This window comes from Lactuca virosa, chromosome 1 (assembly GCF_052849685.1).
Source record: "Lactuca virosa cultivar CGN04683 chromosome 1, Lactuca_virosa_CGN04683_v6, whole genome shotgun sequence".
Lineage (NCBI taxonomy): Eukaryota > Viridiplantae > Streptophyta > Magnoliopsida > Asterales > Asteraceae > Lactuca > Lactuca virosa.
In genome coordinates this window covers 166,237,620-166,257,070 of record NC_136426.1, presented here as the reverse complement: position 1 = coordinate 166,257,070, position 19,451 = coordinate 166,237,620, and positions in this window count along the sequence as shown.

The window sequence follows — 19,451 nt, the reverse complement described above, 5'->3', positions numbered from 1 at the left end:
CCATTTGAGAGTTCTATGTTCGAGATAGTTAAATTGGAAGCTTATTGGTCCATTAGGTCCAATAAGGAAATCCTAGTCCGAAATGGACTTAAACCGGGATTTCAAAGGTTTCCAATTCTTTGTTGACTATTTGTAGTGCTTGAATGAAGTATTTGATGAAGTTTTGTTGTTATTGAATAAGCAACATACATGCTTTTATATTGTTGATTCATAATTAATATAAGTGTTGTAGTTACAAGGCATCAAAATTCCTAGTTGTGACACTCTCCCCTACTTAAATTAGATTTTGTCCTCGAAATCATGCATCACTGTCCCCGATATACCAGACAACCTGAGCAACCCGCCACAAACTCGTGAATACCACAGCCTACTCAAGGAGACTGAAACCAATCCTCATAGGGTTCTAGAACGGGGAGATGAGTGAATTCCTTACAACCTGATCACACTTGATCCATCTGAAATCTGAAATCTCGAGATGGTCTGTCTCCCTGACAGACTGCCCACATCGAATCATCATCGAACTGATTTCACAAGAAACCAGCCTAGATAGAATACTTCCCACTCGTAATACCTTGAGGCTTCCTAAAGAACAAAATCACCGGTTAATTGCGACTACCGATTAACCAGCAATTCCACATACAGACCCCAAATCACTGAAGTCGCTCCTACTCCTCTTGCTGCCACATGGCTGCTTTTCCGGGGAACACCCGGAGACCTCCCTGGTCCCAACCTGTCTGCCAACTGTCTAGAACACCGCATACATACCCGATTGCTGAGCCAAAAATAAACTCAGCAGTCCCCTGCGACCTCCGACGGATACCTCGTCTAACCATAACTCCCCTATCCCCTTCAATCCTTTTGATCCATCCGATCGAGATAGGCTGACAACCTGTCGCCACTGAATCTGTCACACCCCCAAACCAAGGATGGCGGAGACGTCCGGGGGTGGAGGACTTCATGTATAATATCACAACAACGAGTATAATAGTGCCCAAAGTGAATACAAACATCATAAATATAACTGAAAAAGTTATACAATAGTATGTGTTTACATGTTTCCAAACAATTACACTTATGATGACAAAAATGAAATGTTTGACGATTTAACGTCCCATCCTCAAAAGCGGTTGATTTCCTGTTTCACTGAATTCCTGAGAATACAAGTAGTTTTGAAAAGTGTCAACAATTAAGTTGGTGAGCTCATAAGAGTTTTGTTTGAGAAAGAAACCATTTTCCTTGTAAAAGCGACAAAGTATGTTTCCAGAAAATTCAATATTTTCTTTATTAAGTAAAATGAATGCTTCTATGTTATGCGATAATGAACCCTAGAGGTACCCATAGATTCCTTCTATAATCGCCCAGTGTATATAAGTTATATAAAATTTCAGTTGAATAAACCGTTGAATATAATGGGTCTACACTAGATCCACAACCAAACAAGGAACAGGAGATGAGGCGGGCCCACCAATTCTACGTCGATTGTGACTAGATTCTTATATAACTCTATCATATACACTTAACAATTGTGGCTTTAGTCTAACAATTTTAGCTTTATGTAGTTTTAATAGAAATATGTTCCAAAGAAAATCCTATATTTTCCTTATAAAAGTTAGGTAGTCCTAAATCCCAGTACCGAAAATAAACAAGTATTTTCCATACTTAAAGATATAAAAGCAATTTTAAATCGGCATAAAACCCTTTTTAAAGTTGGGTAGTCCTAAATCCTAGGACCGAAAACAAGTATTTTTCCATACTTAAAGATATAAAAGCGATTTTAAATCGGCATAAAACCCTTTTTAAAGTTAGGTGGTCCTAAATCCCAGGACCGAAGACAAGTATTTTTCCATACTTAAAGATATTTCCTGTGAGTTAAATCGACATAACTCGCTAATTTAAAAGTAAGAAGCCGTAAATCTTATGATTTGTTAATACCACATGTGAGTTATTATAACCATACTATGACTCAGACGGCCTCGTAATACGACGTTCTTCAGGCGTCGGAATCGAAATGACATTTGTCACCACAGACCTGCCGGTCTAGCTGTTGCAAGCAGCTCAGGTGCGGGCTTGTCAGACCCAATATAGATCTATACACAATTATCACGCTCTCCCTACAAGAGACTCTGGTTACAATTTACAGGACTTTTGACTTTGTTACTACGAAGGTAACACGAAGCGAATGTCTCACAAATTTATTCATTAACAGATTTACGTGAACTGAACTGAAAACCTGTGGTAAATGAGTTTGAAATGTAAATGATACATAAACTATACCTATTATAGTTTATCCTAAAACGTTTGTAATGTAAAAGAACTCTTTTATGAAAATACATTAGTGCTATGAATCCATAAACTATGCTTATTATAGCTTATTATAGGTGTTCGAAGTGAATGAAGAATCTTATCATGAATGACTAAATTTCAGTTTATGATGATAAACTAACAAGAAAATACATTAAATATTTAGAAGTTATTGTTATACACTTTGCTCAACATAATACAAAGTGTTATGGAAGTTATAAGCTGTTAACTAGTTTTTAACCTTTCTCCACTGCTTTAGAAAAAATCATACGAAGTCGAAAACTGAATCCGTAAATTCTGAGAGTTCATAAAATGTGTCTAGTTTATTCGTAAATTTTATTATGATTTTTGGAAGTCTTTAACTTGTGTTAAAATGTTCATATTCACAGACTGGTCCGAATTCGTTTCTGAAATGATAGGCAATTTTGTAAAAATCACCATAAATCGTAGAAAAATCTTATGGAGATGTGCAAGTAGTCATTTTAAAGGTATGAACCTGAACTAATTGCATATTACACAGTTTTGAAAGATATTAAGTTTAAGCTAGTCAAAACAGTCCGTGAATAAGACTTAAATTTTCTGATGAAAGCTGTTGTTTGACTTTGGTTAAGTTTTTGGTGTTTTAACTTGTATTCCCCCCCTAAAATTTGAAGAAAACTTGAAAATGTAGGGGTATGAACTCACCTTGAGTGATGACTTGAAGAGTGGAAGGTTGAAGACGAGGAGTATCAAGTCAAGACCACTTAATGAACACGTGAGAGTTTGGATGATCCTAAGAACGATTTGTGGTGTTAAGATATGAGTCAATGATCCAAGAGTGTTATGAAATTTATGGAATGACACTTGAGTTTAGATGGAATACTTACCAAAAAGTGTTGTAGCAACTCAAGAACACTTGCACAAGGTGGTGGAAAGTAGAGAGAAAGAAGCTTTCTTGAGATGATATGAGAAGTGTGAAAGTGAAGGATTTATCAAAGTGAACCAAGAAATCCTCCGGGGATTTCTTTATGTAAATGTTGCTGGAGGAACTTGCAAGATTGAAGGGATGTTTACCTTGGTTTGTGTGATGTGGATAGGGTTGGACTATTGAGAGGATGACACATGGAAGGCAAGTGGGTACACTTGACCCACTTGTGGGGGTAAATATCTTCTTAATATAAACTAATGGTTTTTAATTAATAAATACAAAAAAATAATTAAAATAAGAGTTCTGGGGTTTTAAAATGGTAAAATATTGATTTGGGTGAAAATCCCACGTTAAAATTATGAAAAACGGGCTTAAAACGAAGTCGTGGTCGAAAACCGGGTGAAAAAGGGGAAATCCGAAGTCAGGCTTGGTCACTGAAGTGGATCCAAAGGGAAGGAAGAACCGCGGTTCGGAGGCTGCGGTCGGCTTGGCTGCCGTCCGGCTGCGGCTAGGTGGCTGCGGTCGGCTTGGCTGCGGTCCGGCTGCGGCTAGGTGGCTGCGGTCTTCAGTAGCCTTGGTCCTTAGTAGTCTAATTCCTTAGTCATTGCGGTCCGATGGCATGTCTACACAAGGGGACTCCGGTCCAAGTAAGGTTTGGTCCCTATAGAGGGACTCCGGTTCAAGTAGGGTTTGGCCCCTATAGAGGGACTCCGGCCCTAAAAGGCTATTTTCCAAGGTATCTTCCCGTTTCGCATGGTTTTTCACCAAGTTAAGTGTCGGGATGCCCCAACTGATTACAAAAAGATCAAAAGAGGTTTTGAGAGAGATTTGGGAGAGATTTCACATACTTAGAGAGATTTGGGAGAGATTTCACATACTTGGAGAGATTTGGGAGAGATTTCACATTCTTGGAGAGATTCCACATACTTAGAGAGATTTGGGAGAGATTTCACATACTTGGAGAGATTTGGGAAGGATTTCACATTCTTGGCCTTTATTATTGTATAATCTCGTAATGCAGGGTTCGTGAACCCCGTTATGTTTCGTTTATGATTGTTTTAAGTCCCCTAAAGGGTCCTTAGTCGTGTTTTGATGCGTTTAACTCTCTTTTTAGGGTTTTTACATTGTTAACACATAGATTCTTCGAGACAGTTGAATTTTTGACATAAAGATGCACATTTTTATACATAGAATAACTTTTAACATACAAGTACTAGTTAAGTTTGACCGGTTTGACTTGTTGACTTTGACTTGAATTTGACGGTTGTCACATTATCCCCCCGTTAGAAGGAATTTTGTCCCGAAATTTGTATTTGAGTGGGACATCAAGGGTTGGGGAATAGATGCGGGTACTTTTGTTTCATTTGGCCTTCGTGTTCCCAGGTGAACTAGGGTCCTAGTTTTACGATTCAACAGACCTTCACAACAAGGATGCGTCTTTGGTTTCGTCGGGAGGTATCATAAGAGTCTCGTCGGACATACCTTCCTTTAAATTTGACGCGTGGATGGTTGGATGTACATTATTAGGTTCTTAGGGCAGTCGGAGTTTGTAGGCTACTGAGCCAATCCTAGCAAGGATTTCGAATGGTCCTCTGTACCTTGGATTTAGTTTCCCTTGTTTACCGAAACATATCATTCTTTTGAATGGTGAGGCCTTCGGTAGAACTCGGTCACCAACCTGCAATTCTGAGGGTTTGTGTCGCTTATCTGTGTAGTTCTTTTGTCGGCTTCGAGATGCTTTCAGCCTTTCTCGAATTTATACTAAGTCGTAAGTAATACTTCCCCTCGGAGCGCTGCATAGGGTCTGCTTTAGTGTTTCTCATTTGATTAGGTCGGTTGGGAGCATATGGGTTCGGTTTTCGAGACTAGACTTATTTGGATGGTAGAACGTTCATTCACACTCCTGGATAGCCTTGTCCCGAAGTTCATGGTAGGACTCGTACCTGGTCTATCTATTTTTAACTTGCGTATAGAGGTCGTACGTAATTAGGATTAGTAAGACAGTTGGATGGGTGACTCCGCCCCAAGTCCATAACCAGACAAGGAACAGAAAATAGGGCGGAAACACACATCCAATGTCCATAGAATCTTAATTATATATTATCCTCGCGTATACACTTCGTAGTGATAGACTAACTGTATTCATCTCAAGCTTCTGTGCTTGCTCTTGTCCTGTTATACGTGTGATATTCTCGAAGGGTTTACTAGGAATAATTTGAAAAGGTGCGGAAAGTGTATACTCCTCTGGTAAGTGTTTTGAGGTTTCACAGCGAGAGATGGCTCGGAGGTCCGTGTCGGATTTTTGCTTTTGAGAGATGAAGGTTTTCGATATTCAGTGGGTTAGGCGAAGGGTCTTTTCGTAGCCGTTTAATTGGGAAAGTGAGGACTATACCAATCGACATCGAATGACGACAACAGATCCCTTTTAGTAACACATGCGTTAAGTTGTATTCGTACAAATCATTTGTTAGGGAGATAGAGTATCATGTGATTCTTGTTATTGTGCTTTGTTTTTATCGGTGTTATTGTTACTGCAAATGATTCATATCACAACAGCTAGCGCTGGTAGTAAGTGTGTTCTGATAGCTAGTAATGATACTTTATATCATGATCCCCGACCGATCATTCTGTGGTCGATCGGTACATGCAAGTCGTATGTAAATTGGTATTGATGAAACCGTCGGGTGAGTGGCTTTACCCTAATCCCACTACTAGACATGGAATAGGAGTCAGGACGGAATTATTTGCTTTAAGTCTGTAGTATTTTGATTATGATTAACCCTGATGTATATACCAAGTTAACCCAGCTCACTGGTAATGATCCTAAGATCATATATAAGCTTCGTTGATTTGATTGGACGAGAGAGTATTTTAACTACTTTTTGATATATGGTAATTTTAGCAAACATACCAAATTCATTACAAACATATGGTACTTAAACGTTTTTGTCGTTAGAAACATTACAAAAGTCCTAAAAAGGTTCCTTGTTGCTCCTGCTGGTTTGTTTGTCACGTTCCTCCTTTTCTCCCGTCATTCATCTCAGTTAGACAGTCTCTCTTGAAGTGTCCCGTTCCACCGCATAGGTAGCATACTGGACTTACACTGATGTTGGTGATTGAAGCGATGTGTTGGGTCTGTTTCCTGCAGAAGCGGGCAATATGTCCGTCCTTGTTGCAGTTTTTACAATGCATCACCCGGAAAACCCCATGGTGATGGTAGCCACACTTGTTACACCTTGGGAGTGATCCCTTATATGGTCTGGCCGGTGCTTGGGTGACAGACCTTGTGGCAAGTGTCGAGGCATGTGTCGTGACTGCTGTTGTAATGGCAGGGGTGGCCATGGGTTGTTGTCTTTTAGCGAATCCTTGAGATTGGTTGTGCTCCTTTTTGTTCCAAAACTTTCGCTTCTTGTTCGTAGGTTTGTGGCCTAAGGCGCCTTCATGTGCAGACACCCGCCGGTATTCCTGATTGTTACAACGATTTGCATTGTCGGTACCGCTTCCATCTCTGCTGGCATTGTTAGCATTGAGTTGCGCCATGACGGCTGTCACGGCTGCCGTGACTGCAGCTTGAAAAGTAGCAGGATCTATCTGCAGGATTGCTACCTCGCTAGTTGGATGGTTACCTACTTGTGAAGACATAACTCTGTTGCATGGGGAGAAACGAATTCATGAGTGGGGATGATTGTAGTTATACCCTTATCATTTATATACACATATATAAATTTCGCACTTTACTGAACTATACTTGATGTTTCTGCTAATGTTCCGGAGACGAAGTTTATGGTAGTGGGTAGAAGTAGGTTTTCTATGGGCGTTAAGCTTTACTCATCTTGGGATCATGTTTGTCCAAACACACCTGGCTGAGGAGTTTTGATGGGACCCGATGCATTAGTACTGGTATGATCGCACCCTATAGGTCTACGGAACCTTTCAAAAAAAAGACGAGATGATAATGAGTATTGAATAAGGGTTTATACGTCAGGAGTTATCTCACTTAGTTTATCTTAGTCTTGAGTGTATCGTGTTCCAATGTTTTTGGTGTCCTTTCAAAACAATTCATAATGAGGGTCTATATATATAAACTTATGAATTCTTAGTAGTATTGTTCCCAATGAAATAATACGCATGTCCCTTTGATTTGTATGATTCTAGTATATTTAGTTTTTAGAGAAAGGTTTTGAGCCTGATGCAGGTCTACACCACACTATTGCAAGGAAAAGTTTGGACCGCAAATAAATCTTTCGACTAGTGTAATTACTAACTCGCGGGGTCGGGCCTACACATGGAGGGGAGTAACACCAACACATACTCATAGGCCTAATCTACCAGGTCTTGTGTGTAAAATGAACTCTGCTCACGACAATTCGTCCCCAAATGGCGATTGCTGTTGCTGATGGCGACTCCATCCCTTGATCAATGCTGCCCAACGGGGCACAGGTTCGATGTAGTCAAGGCGGTTCGCGAGAGTCCTGGCTATGTAAGGAGAGTTGTCGACCTCTGGCTCCATCTTCGACTCTTTTCCTCATCATCCACTAACTTTCTGGGTTCGGAAAGTAAGGGTCTTCCGGTAAGTAAGATCATGTCACGGTGTCCGTGCGAGAATAGGGGTGAGGTAAGAGGCATATAATAATTATATTCCTAGAAATACTTATAGGGGTTTGATCCTCTTTAGTTACTTTTATGATGACATGGTGCATACCAGTTACATATCTAGGTTATATATAACTTTAGCGTATCCGTTTAGTGATTGTAGACCTACTACCAAGAATCAGTTTAGTTTTCACATAAGTTATACTACCACAAAATACTCCGATAGTATTTTAAATGTTATGTTTAGTTGTTAACGATTTTCTGGTATGGGTGTTGGTAAGTTGATAGACTCGTTGTCCACTATGACTATCCCCTGGCACATACAAATCACTTCTCGGACGAATATAGTTGATCAGGATATATTCCTCCCAGACTTGATTGCATATCCCAGGGCATATTCACATTGCACAACTCTTCTATTTTTAACTTTTGTGTTTTCCTTAGACATGGCACTAAACCGGTATGCATGTATGTACTTATACTTTTAACAAGAAACTATTTATTTCTAAAAGTATAGTTATTTGAAAATGTTTAAATCAGAGACTTAAGTCCCAATGCATTTATAGTTTGTATATCTTATGTGGTTCGATATACTTAGTTCACTATAAACAATGATCTGATACCAATCTGTCACACCCCCAAACCAAGGATGGCGGAAACGTCTGGGGGTGGAGGACTTCATGTACAATATCACAACAACGAGTATAATAGTGCCCAAAGTGAATACAACCATCATAAATATAATTGAAAAAATTATACAATAGTATGTGTTTACATGTTTCCAAACAATTACATTTATGATGACAAAAACGAAATGTTTGACGATTTAACGTCCCATCCTCAAAAGTGGTTGATTTCCTGTTTCACTGAATTCCTGAGAATACAAGTAGTTTTGAAAAGTGTCAACAATTAAGTTGGTGAGCTCATAAGAGTTTTGTTTGAGAAAGAAACCGTTTTCCTTGTAAAAGCGACAAAGTATGTTTCCAGAAAATTCAATATTTTCTTTATTAAGTAAAATGAATGCTTCTATGTTATGCGATAATGAACCCTAGAGGTACCCATAGATGCCTTCTATAATCGCCCAGTGTATATAAGTTATATAAAATTTCAGTTGAATAAACCATTGAATATAATGGGTCTGCCCTAGGTCCACAACCAAACAAGGAACAGGAGATGACGCGGGCCCACCAATTCTACGTCGATTGTGAGTAGATTCTTATATAACTCTATCATATACACTTAACAATTGTGGCTGAAGTCTAACAATTTTAGCTTCATGTACAGTATCACAACAACGAGTATAATAGTGCCCAAAGTGAATACAACCATCATAAATATAATTGAAAAAATTATACAATAGTATGTGTTTACATGTTTCCAAACAATTACATTTATGATGACAAAAACGAAATGTTTGACGATTTAACGTCCCATCCTCAAAAGTGGTTGATTTCCTGTTTCACTGAATTCCTGAGAATACAAGTAGTTTTAAAAAGTGTCAACAATTAAGTTGGTGAGCTCATAAGAGTTTTGTTTCAGAAAGAAACCGTTTTCCTTGTAAAAGCGACAAAGTATGTTTCCAGAAAATTCAATATTTTCTTTATTAAGTAAAATGAATGCTTCTATGTTATGCGATAATGAACCCTAGAGGTACCCATAGATGCCTTCGATAATCGCCCAGTGTATATAAGTTATATAAAATTTCAGTTGAATAAACCATTGAATATAATGGGTCTGCCCTAGGTCCACAACCAAACAAGGAACAGGAGATGAGGCGGGCCCACCAATTCTACATCGATTGTGAGTAGATTCTTATATAACTCTATCATATACACTTAACAATTGTGGCTGAAGTCTAACAATTTTAGCTTTATATAGTTTTAATAGAAATATGTTCCAAAGAAAATCCTATATTTTCCTTATAAAAGTTAGGTAGTCCTAAATCCCAGTACCGAAAATAAACAAGTATTTTCCATACTTAAAGATATAAAAGCAATTTTAAATCGGCATAAAACCCTTTTAAAAGTTGGGTGGTCCTAAATCCTAGGACCGAAAACAAGTATTTTTCCATACTTAAAGATATAAAAGCGATTTTAAATCGGCATAAAACCCTTTTTTAAAGTTAGGTGATCCTAAATCGCAGGACCGAAGACAAGTATTTTTCCATACTTAAAGATATTTCCTGTGAGTTAAATCGACATAACTCGCTAATTTAAAAGTAAGAAGCCGTAAATCTTATGATTTGTTAATACCACATGTGAGTTATTATAACCATACTATGACTCAGACGGCCTCGTAATACGACGTTCTTCAGGCGTCGGAATCGAAATGACATTTGTCACCATAGACCTGCCGGTCTAGCTGTTGCAAGAAGCTCAGGTGCGGGCTTGTCAGACCCAATATAGATCTATACACAATTATCACGCTCTCCCTACAAGAGACTGTGGTTACAATTTACATGACTTTTGACTTTGTTACTACGAAGGTAACACGAAGCGAATGTCTCACAAATTTATTCATTAACAGATTTACGTGAACTGAACTGAAAACCTTTGGTAAATGAGTTTGAAATGTAAATGATACATAAACTATACCTATTATAGTTTATCCTAAAACGTTTGTAATGTAAAAGAACTCTTTTATGAAAATACATTAGTGCTATGAATCCATAAACTATGCTTATTATAGCTTATTATAGGTGTTCGAAGTGAATGAAGAATCTTATCATGAATGACTAAATTTCAGTTTATGATGATAAACTAACAAGAAAATACATTCAATATTTAGAACTTATTGTTATACACTTTGCTCAACATAATACAAAGTGTTATGGAAGTTATAAGCTGTTAACTAGTTTTTAACCTTTCTGCACTGTTTTAGAAAAAATCATAGAAAAATCATACGAAGTCGAAAACTGAATCCGTAAATTCTGAGATTTCATAAAATGTGTCTAGTTTATTCGTAAATTTTATTATGATTTTTGGAAGTCTTTAACTTGTGTTAAAATGTTCATATTCACAGACTGGTCCGAATTCGTTTCTGAAATGATAGGCAGTTTTGTAAAAATTACCATAAATTGTAGAAAAATCGTATGGAGATATGCAAATAGTCATTTTAAAGGTATGAACCTGAACTATTTTCATATTACACAGTTTTGAAAGATATTAAGCTTAAGCTAGTCAAAACAGTCCGTGAATAAGACTTAACTTTTCTGATGAAAGCTGTTGTTTGACTTTGGTTACGTTTTTGGTGTTTTAACTTGTATTCCCCACCTAAAACTTGAAGAAAACGTGAAAATGTAGGGGTATGAACTCACCTTGAGTGATGACTTGAAGAGTGGAAGGTCGAAGGCGAGGAGTATCAAGTCAAGACCACTTGATGAACACGTGAGAGTTTGGATGATCCTAAAAACGATTTTTAGTGTTAAGATATGAGTCAATGATCCAAGAGTGTTATGAAATTTATGGAATGACACTTGAGTTTAGATGAAATACTTACCAAAAAGTGTTGTAGCAACTCAAGAACACTTGCACAAGGTGGTGGAAAGTTGAGAGAAAGAAGCTTTCTTGAGATGATATGAGAAGTGTGAAAGTGAAGGATTTATCAAAGTGAACCAAGATATCCTCCAGGGATTTCTTTATGTAAATGTTGTTGGAGCAACTTGCAAGATTGAAGGGATGTTTACCTTGGTTTGTGTGATGTGGATATGGTTGGACTATTGAGAGGATGACACATGGAAGGCAAGTGGGTACACTTGATCCACTTGTGGGGGTAAATATCTTCTTAATATAAACTAATGATTTTTAATTAATAAATACAAAAAAATAATTAAGATAAGAGTTCTGGGGTTTTAAAATGGTAAAATATTGATTTGGGTGAAAATCCCACGTTAAAATTATGAAAAACGGGCTTAAAACGAAGTCGTGGTCGAAAACCGGGTGAAAAAGGGGAAATCCGAAGTCAGGCTTGGTCAATGAAGTGGATCCGAAGGGAAGGAAGAACCGCGGTTCGGAGGCTGCAGTCAGCTTGGTTGCGGTCCGCATGGCTGCGGTCCGGCTGCGGCTAGGTGGCTGCGGTCTGCTGGGCTGCGATCGACTTGGCTGCGGCTAGGTGGTTGCGATCTTCAGTAGCCTTGGTCCTTTGTAGTCCCATTCCTTAGTCATTGCGGTCCGATGGCATGGCTACACAAGGGGACTCCGGTCCATGTAAGGTTTGGTCCCTATAGAGGGACTCCGGTTCAAGTAGGGTTTGGCCCCTATAGAGGGACTCCGGCCCTAAAATGCTATTTTCCAAGGTATCTTCCCGTTTCGCATGGTTTTTCACCAAGTTAAGTGTCGGGATGCCCCAACTGATTACAAAAAGATCAAAAGAGGTTTTGAGAGAGATTTGGGAGAGATTTCACATACTTAGAGAGATTTGGGAGAGATTTCACATACTTGGAGAGATTTCATATACTTAGAGAGATTTGGGAGAGATTTCACATACTTGGAGAGATTTGGGAGAGATTTCACATTCTTGGAGAGATTCCACATACTTAGAGAGATTTGGGAGAGATTCCACATACTTAGAGAGATTTGGGAGAGATTTCACATACTCGGTGAGATTTGGGAGAGATTTCACATTCTTGGCCTTTATTATTGTATAATCTCGTAATGCAAGGTTCGTGAACCCCGTTATGTTTCGTTTATGATTGTTTTAAGTCCCCTAAAGGGTCCTTAGTCGTGTTTTAATGCGTTTAACTCCCTTTTTAGGGTTTTTACATTGTTAACACATAGATTCTTTGAGACACTTGAATTTTTGACATAAAGATGCACATTTTTATACATAGAATAACTTTTAACATACAAGTACTAGTTAAGTTTGACCGGTTTGACTTGTTGACTTTGACTTGAATTTGACGGTTCTCACATAATCCGACACAAAAAGGTGAATACTACCAGAATAGTTGTAGTCCTACATCACAATGGCTTAAACTACCATCACAATGGCTTAAACTACCATCAAACCAACCCTTCGTGGCTGTATTACGGATAGAGCCACCCGAGACACATCACAATGGCTTAAACTACCATCAAACCAACCCGTTCACCACCCTGGAATTCTGCCCTCGATGCCCTTGGCATATAGATGCCCCACATCCCAACTCACTGAAACAAAATCCTGCACGAATTCCGATTCGGGTCCCTATCCAGATCCGAATTGTTACTCTGATCCTATCTAGAGATCCTCGAATTGGCATTTGAATAATGTACCACGACTTACTCTCATCCTGTACCGACCGATTAATAAATACCCTAGCCGATTCCCTGAGACTACTAGTCTCGCACCTGGTCCAACCACCATGTTCTTATGAGATCCAAAATCATGGCTACCCAGCCGTAGCGCTACTGAGACAAGCACTAATCATCCACATGATCCTGTATCTCAACATCTAACCCTTGGCTCAGCAGTCTCTACCGGTTCCATACTGAGTTCCCATAACCATTCGGGCTCGCCCCCGGATAATTGATCGTTCAATCACCCCTGGTCCTGATTCTGACTAAGTTGTGGCTCCTCCACAACCTTGCGAACTAGCCTACCCTAGTCCGTATCATCTGGAAGAATCCGTGAACGCTATGGCACCCCCGCAGTCTTACAACACTCTCTACTGCTAGTGAATGCTACGGCTCCCCTGCAGTCTTACAACACTATACCCTAACTGTCCATTAGTGAATGCTACGGCTCCCCCGTAGTCTTACATCACTTTTACCCTTGCTTCTGACCTGGATACCTGGACGTTTCTCCCCCACTTAGATTTAACTAAGTCCGCTCGGCACATGAAAATTGAAGGATTCCCAATCCTCATTACGTTCCAATGTTCACCCTGCTGACAGTCGATGCTTACCAAAGCTAGCACACCAAAAATATCCCTGACCAAACAACACACTTCCTGAAATTCAGCTAACACTTCTTGTATCCCAAAAACACCAATGATTTCAACGCTTAACACCGATATCACGCTCAGACCTCGGAGTCCAACGAACGGATAGACTAACCAAAACCTCAGCGACAACTCTCTCTTCCCTCGGCAATCCCGATGGCTCTTCCAAACAAAAATAATAAGGCTATTGAAAACTAGTCATAGCTCCCTCGTTCAAGACCTTGAACCAACTCTGAAATTGACTGGAGCAGGTGCACTCGCGGCTCCTCCCTGATCGTCAGACAGTCGACCTCCTTATCGTCCACCTGGACACAACATATAACGGCCTGCTCCCTAAGGGAAATCCCTGTAAACGTGACCAAACCTGTTACACCCATAGCAACCCAAATCACTAAACAGATTCTAAAAACGACTCGGAGCAATCACGGTACACGTGTAATCTGCTCCGTGCGATACGTCATCTGAAGATCTCTCAAAGATTCCTCGACATGCTGAATGGCATCTGACAACCCTTTCTAACCCAGACAATAGCAGAAAACCGACCCGAGGTCCAACTTATCACAATTCCCAAGCGATACAAATACCCGATATCCACCGAAAATGGTCGAAGATAGCATATCCACAAACATCTAGAGGGATCCTGACCACCTCTTCCTGTGTCACCTCGACCACCCTGAGAACATGATGAAACACTTCATTCCGATTCTAATGACAATCCAAACCCTTGGAACAAAACTCCATCGTGCATTTTCTGGAAGTGTTGCACTGGATCCGACCCTGTTGGCCTCCCAAAGGTTGGTCCAAACTCTTGGGTCTCCGCCCAAGACCCTCCAATAAATTCACCTGACCTGAACCTCTCTCCTTAAGTTACTCCTAATCAATCTTCCGTCCTCGGCTCTGAGATCCATATCATTCAGGGTCTCGCACCCTGACAGACTCGCCAGCTCAAACGCCAACGGCTGAACTACAAAAGCTGGAGCAACCTCTGCTCTAAACCGGCTATAAACTATTCCCAGACATAGTTTCCAATCCCAAAGCACAATAATTCGCACAATCAACCCTTGCCGCCTGATACAAGAGATCGAAGGCGAACTCGAAATCTTGGAAATCATTCCGCTAACTGGCTCACCACCGGAGTCGGGGCCAAACCCTGGTCCTTCCCCTTTCGTGCTCATCCGCATTCTGCATTTCCGCTATCCCCACAGTCCATTCATAACCAAGAATTCTCCTTCCCAGGCTTCTTAGATTCTCCAAGACTTTTCCCGATTCGAGTATGGATCTTGTGCTTTCAGTACTACGGGCCCAATACTACCTTCCACACCTATCCGTACTTTTCTCTGGAATCATCCCGAATCCTCTAAGTCACCTACTCCCATGATATACCAAATGTCTGCTAAACAACAACACAATATCCACCGAAGCACCTCCTAGGCTCCCCCTAGATTCCCAACCTACTCAGTCCTCAGCTACTGAAAGATTCCCAGTAATGTCAACTAGCTACCTTATGAATATAGCCGCATGTACCAGAGATTAGATAATCCTTCAAGTAAAAGACTCAATACTAGAATGGTTAGACTCAAACAAGAGTTGCACAATAGGGCCAAATCCATCACTCTGAGATTATCCAACCCCTGCCACATGTGACCTAGCATATTCATTTAGTAGCTAGCTCGCATTTCTAGAAGTCCCACAAATCAGAAAGCAAGCAGCATTCGGACAATGGAAAACTAACCACACATTCCAAACAAAAAATGCTACCCATACATACAATTCGCAATCTGGTAACTCATGTCACTAATCTCATCCTGGGCTTACCCTAGGGTAATCCCCGACCCACAAACTATCATAGAACATTCAGACCATAAACCACGATCCATGATGTCCACCTCCACCCTCGCTGCCGGCTGCCTTATGCATGGAAATTATACACAGAACATGATCCAATAGACTGTCGAATAATACTCTACCCTAAAACCACATGAAATAAGGTCAAATCGGCTATTCTAAAGCTATAAGATCCTAACCGTATACAATTTTGAAAACCTACACATTGCAGTTACAATTACCAATTATCATTCTCATTCTAGCATGACATCTAATATCCTCATGGCTACAAGCACCACATATCAGGCCAACCTATTGTTGACTACTCAGCACTAGCATGCAAGTCTACCAGCTCATACAACATATACAAGCATCTCCCCCAGCCTTAACTAGCATGCGATTCACAGACTCATAATCAAATCATAACAGATAACAAATGTGGGTATTCTGGGGAAACTTACTCGAGCTCGACTGATTGCATGCACCACACCCTTTCTTGTCTTAGAAATTCTTTAATTAAAACATTTTTTTAAAACTTTACAGATCCTCAGTCTTAGTTCAGACACACCCGAAAGTATGTCCGAATCCCTCAAACCAAGGCTCTGATACCAACTTGTAACGACCCAAAAATCAAGGGTAAAAATTTCATTTTTAATATAGCTAAAACATTGATACCATTTATTTCAAACATTTCAAATCATCATTAAGTAGAACATTTATCGGAGTTCATCACAAAATCATTCATTGCAGAAATCCTAGGTGTATGCACTGTGATCAATCCGAGCTCTTCATCCCACATGGTCTTTACCTACGACTGCCATGGGCTACCCTACATGGTCTTACATCTAATGCCATGGGCTACCCCACATGGTCTTACATCCAATGCCACGGGCTCCCCCCGGGGTCTTCCATGCAAGTATCACAAATAGAACTAAGATAACACATATCATATAATCACTAGCATACCACTTAGCATGAAGCTAACTATCATACCACATATCTCTACTACAGCTAGTGTACCACCTAACATAAAATGGGCCGGCCTTGGTGCCTTAGACCCATCGGTATGGTGAGAAGACTCACCTCCCACTGCAGAAGCTTCCCACATGAATTCCTTAGATGCTGCCCCGCCAGCTTCCCAAGCTGTCAGTACCAATCAATATACCCAATTAGCAATCGGGTCCCATACCATAATCCTTAATCCATGCATGGGGGTAGATGACCATTCTACCCCTGGCCCAGTATGATCCAAATCTAAGGCCCAATCCCAAAAAAAAAGCCCAACACTACAAAGCCCATAAATCCATCAATGGCCCAACTTTCCAAATTGGGACCAAACCTTTCCAATGGGCCTTATCCTAAAGCCCAATAATTTCCCTAGTCTATAACCTGTTTCCAATTGGCCCACGAAGGCCCACAGCAACTTAGTCCAAGAATTGGCCCAAACCGAGGACCATAATGCGAAGTTCATTTCTATATTGGGCCACAAGGCCCATTAGGCCCAACTATTCCATTATTGGCCCAAAGATACATTCAGGCCCAACTATCAGCAAATCCAGGCCGAAAACCATTAGGGCCTAAAGGCCTGAAGTCCACAAAGGCCCAAGACCTCCTGAGAGCGTGCGCCCAGCGTACCTCTTTTGTACGCTTAGCGTATTGGGAAAAAGGGTTGTACGCGCAGCGTACTACATTGTACGCCCAACGTACAAACGACTGATGCACAAAATCCATTAAGTGTGCAATGCTTCAAACCAAGGGATCAAATTACAGATGTGAGCTCTACTTAACGTCTTAATCCATAAAGTCACTGACTTGGTGACTTATATGACCCACATGAGCCCAAAATGAAAGTATAACAATCTACTTCCATGAAAATGACCATAACTCTTGCATGAATCAATTAAGACCTCCAAGATGGTAACTTTCTGCCTTAGGGACTTAGTTAGCACCAAGGGTGGCAACCCTAAGCCAAAAAACGGATTTGGAACCATAAAGCTCCATTATTGGGACCAAAAAGATCCAAAAACTCAACATAATAGATCTAAGCATTCAATGGTCAAGTTCAGAGATTTATACCTTCATTAAGCTGAAAATGAGTCACAAAAGTCAGATCCATAAGCTTCTTCTTGATCTCCATCTTTGCATCTAACTCCACCTTCTTGAAAATGAGCCAAACACTCCAAAAATGGACTCCATCAGCTCAAAATGCCACCATGAATGGTTAAGGACGATTTATAGGGTTTAGAGGTTATGAGATAAGGAGTTTAAATAGGGTCCAAGACCCTAAAATAGGGTTCTTATCTGACTGGAGTACGCCCGGCATACATATGGTACGCCCAACGTACTCCGGGGAACATTCACGACCCTCCTAGTCAGTACGCCCAACGTACTCCAAGGTATGCCCAACGTACTACCTTATTTGCTAGTACGCCCAACGTACACTTTGTGTATGCCTCGTGTACTCGGCTAAGCCTGAAAACCATGAAACTTCCGAAGGCCATAACTTCTTTGTTATAAGCCCGATTCCGACGATCCTTATATCCACAGAAAGGTGACGAGAAGCCCTACAATTCTAACCACTCTAACCTTTCTTAAGACCTTCCAAACAAAAATCCATTTTCCACAAAAGCCCGAACTGCCACTTTACCGAAATACCCCTAGGCTCCAAAACACGAACCGAACACCCGAATCACTTCTAATACACCACCCGCACCCAAAAGGGCCTATATATTACCTTTGCAAGAGCCATAATCCTTGTAATGACCGACCTTCGAGCCACAGACTCAGACTAGGAGTCAATTCGGAACAGAGCGTTATAAACAACCGTCAAATTTTAGTCAAACAAAGTCAACAAGTCAACCCGATCAACTCAACTTATACTAGTATGTTAGGGTTTATGTTCTGTTTCCTAATGTACAAATTACTATTATAATACAAAGTATCACTCGGAAGTCTCATATGTTCATAAATCTAAACCCTAATTAGGATGAGAAACATAACAACTCAATAAAACTCAACCATGTATCCCTTGGGGAATGATAACACGACGTAGTGGAGTCCATAATCTTAACACTATGGGGCAAAAACCATAACTCAGGTTACAAACACAATCTCTTTCTCTCTATCTCTCTATCTCTCTCTCTCTGTCTCCCAAATCTCTCACAAGTGTCTCCCAAATCTCTCTCAAACCTCTTTCAATTTTATCATAAACACCTGTACCATTGAAATTGTTGAAAACCACTCGATACGGGAGGAGAAAATGGGAACCGACAAGTTCAATGTGAAACCCTCTCAAGATTCAAACCTTCTCAAGATGCGAAACCCTCTCAGGATGAGAAACCCTCTCAAGATGCAAAACCCTCTCAGGATGCGAACCCTCTCATCAGCGAACCATCTCGCTTCCCATTCCAGATTTTTGACAGTTTCACACTTTTCGTCAGTTTTTGGAGTTTTTGACGTGGGATTTTCATCCAACTCATATTTTTCACATCTTAGACCCCTAAACTCATATTTTACCCACATCTTGAAGATTTACTATATATCAATCATACTTTTACATTAAGAAATATCTAAAGTTAAATAGATATTATATTGTGCAAGTGGTCACAAGTGGGTCAAGTGGATCCCCACTTGTCATCTTTATGTGACTTCTCAGAAACCCATTGGTCAAATCATTTTATATTACACTTCCCAACAACCAATCCACTTGCCTTATCTTATTCTATACTATTTAAACACATTTCCAGGGGATTTCACCCTTCACTTTCCACACTTCACTCCAAAAACCCACTTTTTCTACACAAAGGAACTCTCATTTTCTCTCCACTCCAGCCATGTTTTTGGAGGTGTTCTTGGGTTATTTCCTCATTTTTGTTAAGTATTTGTTCCAACTCCTATAATTCCTAC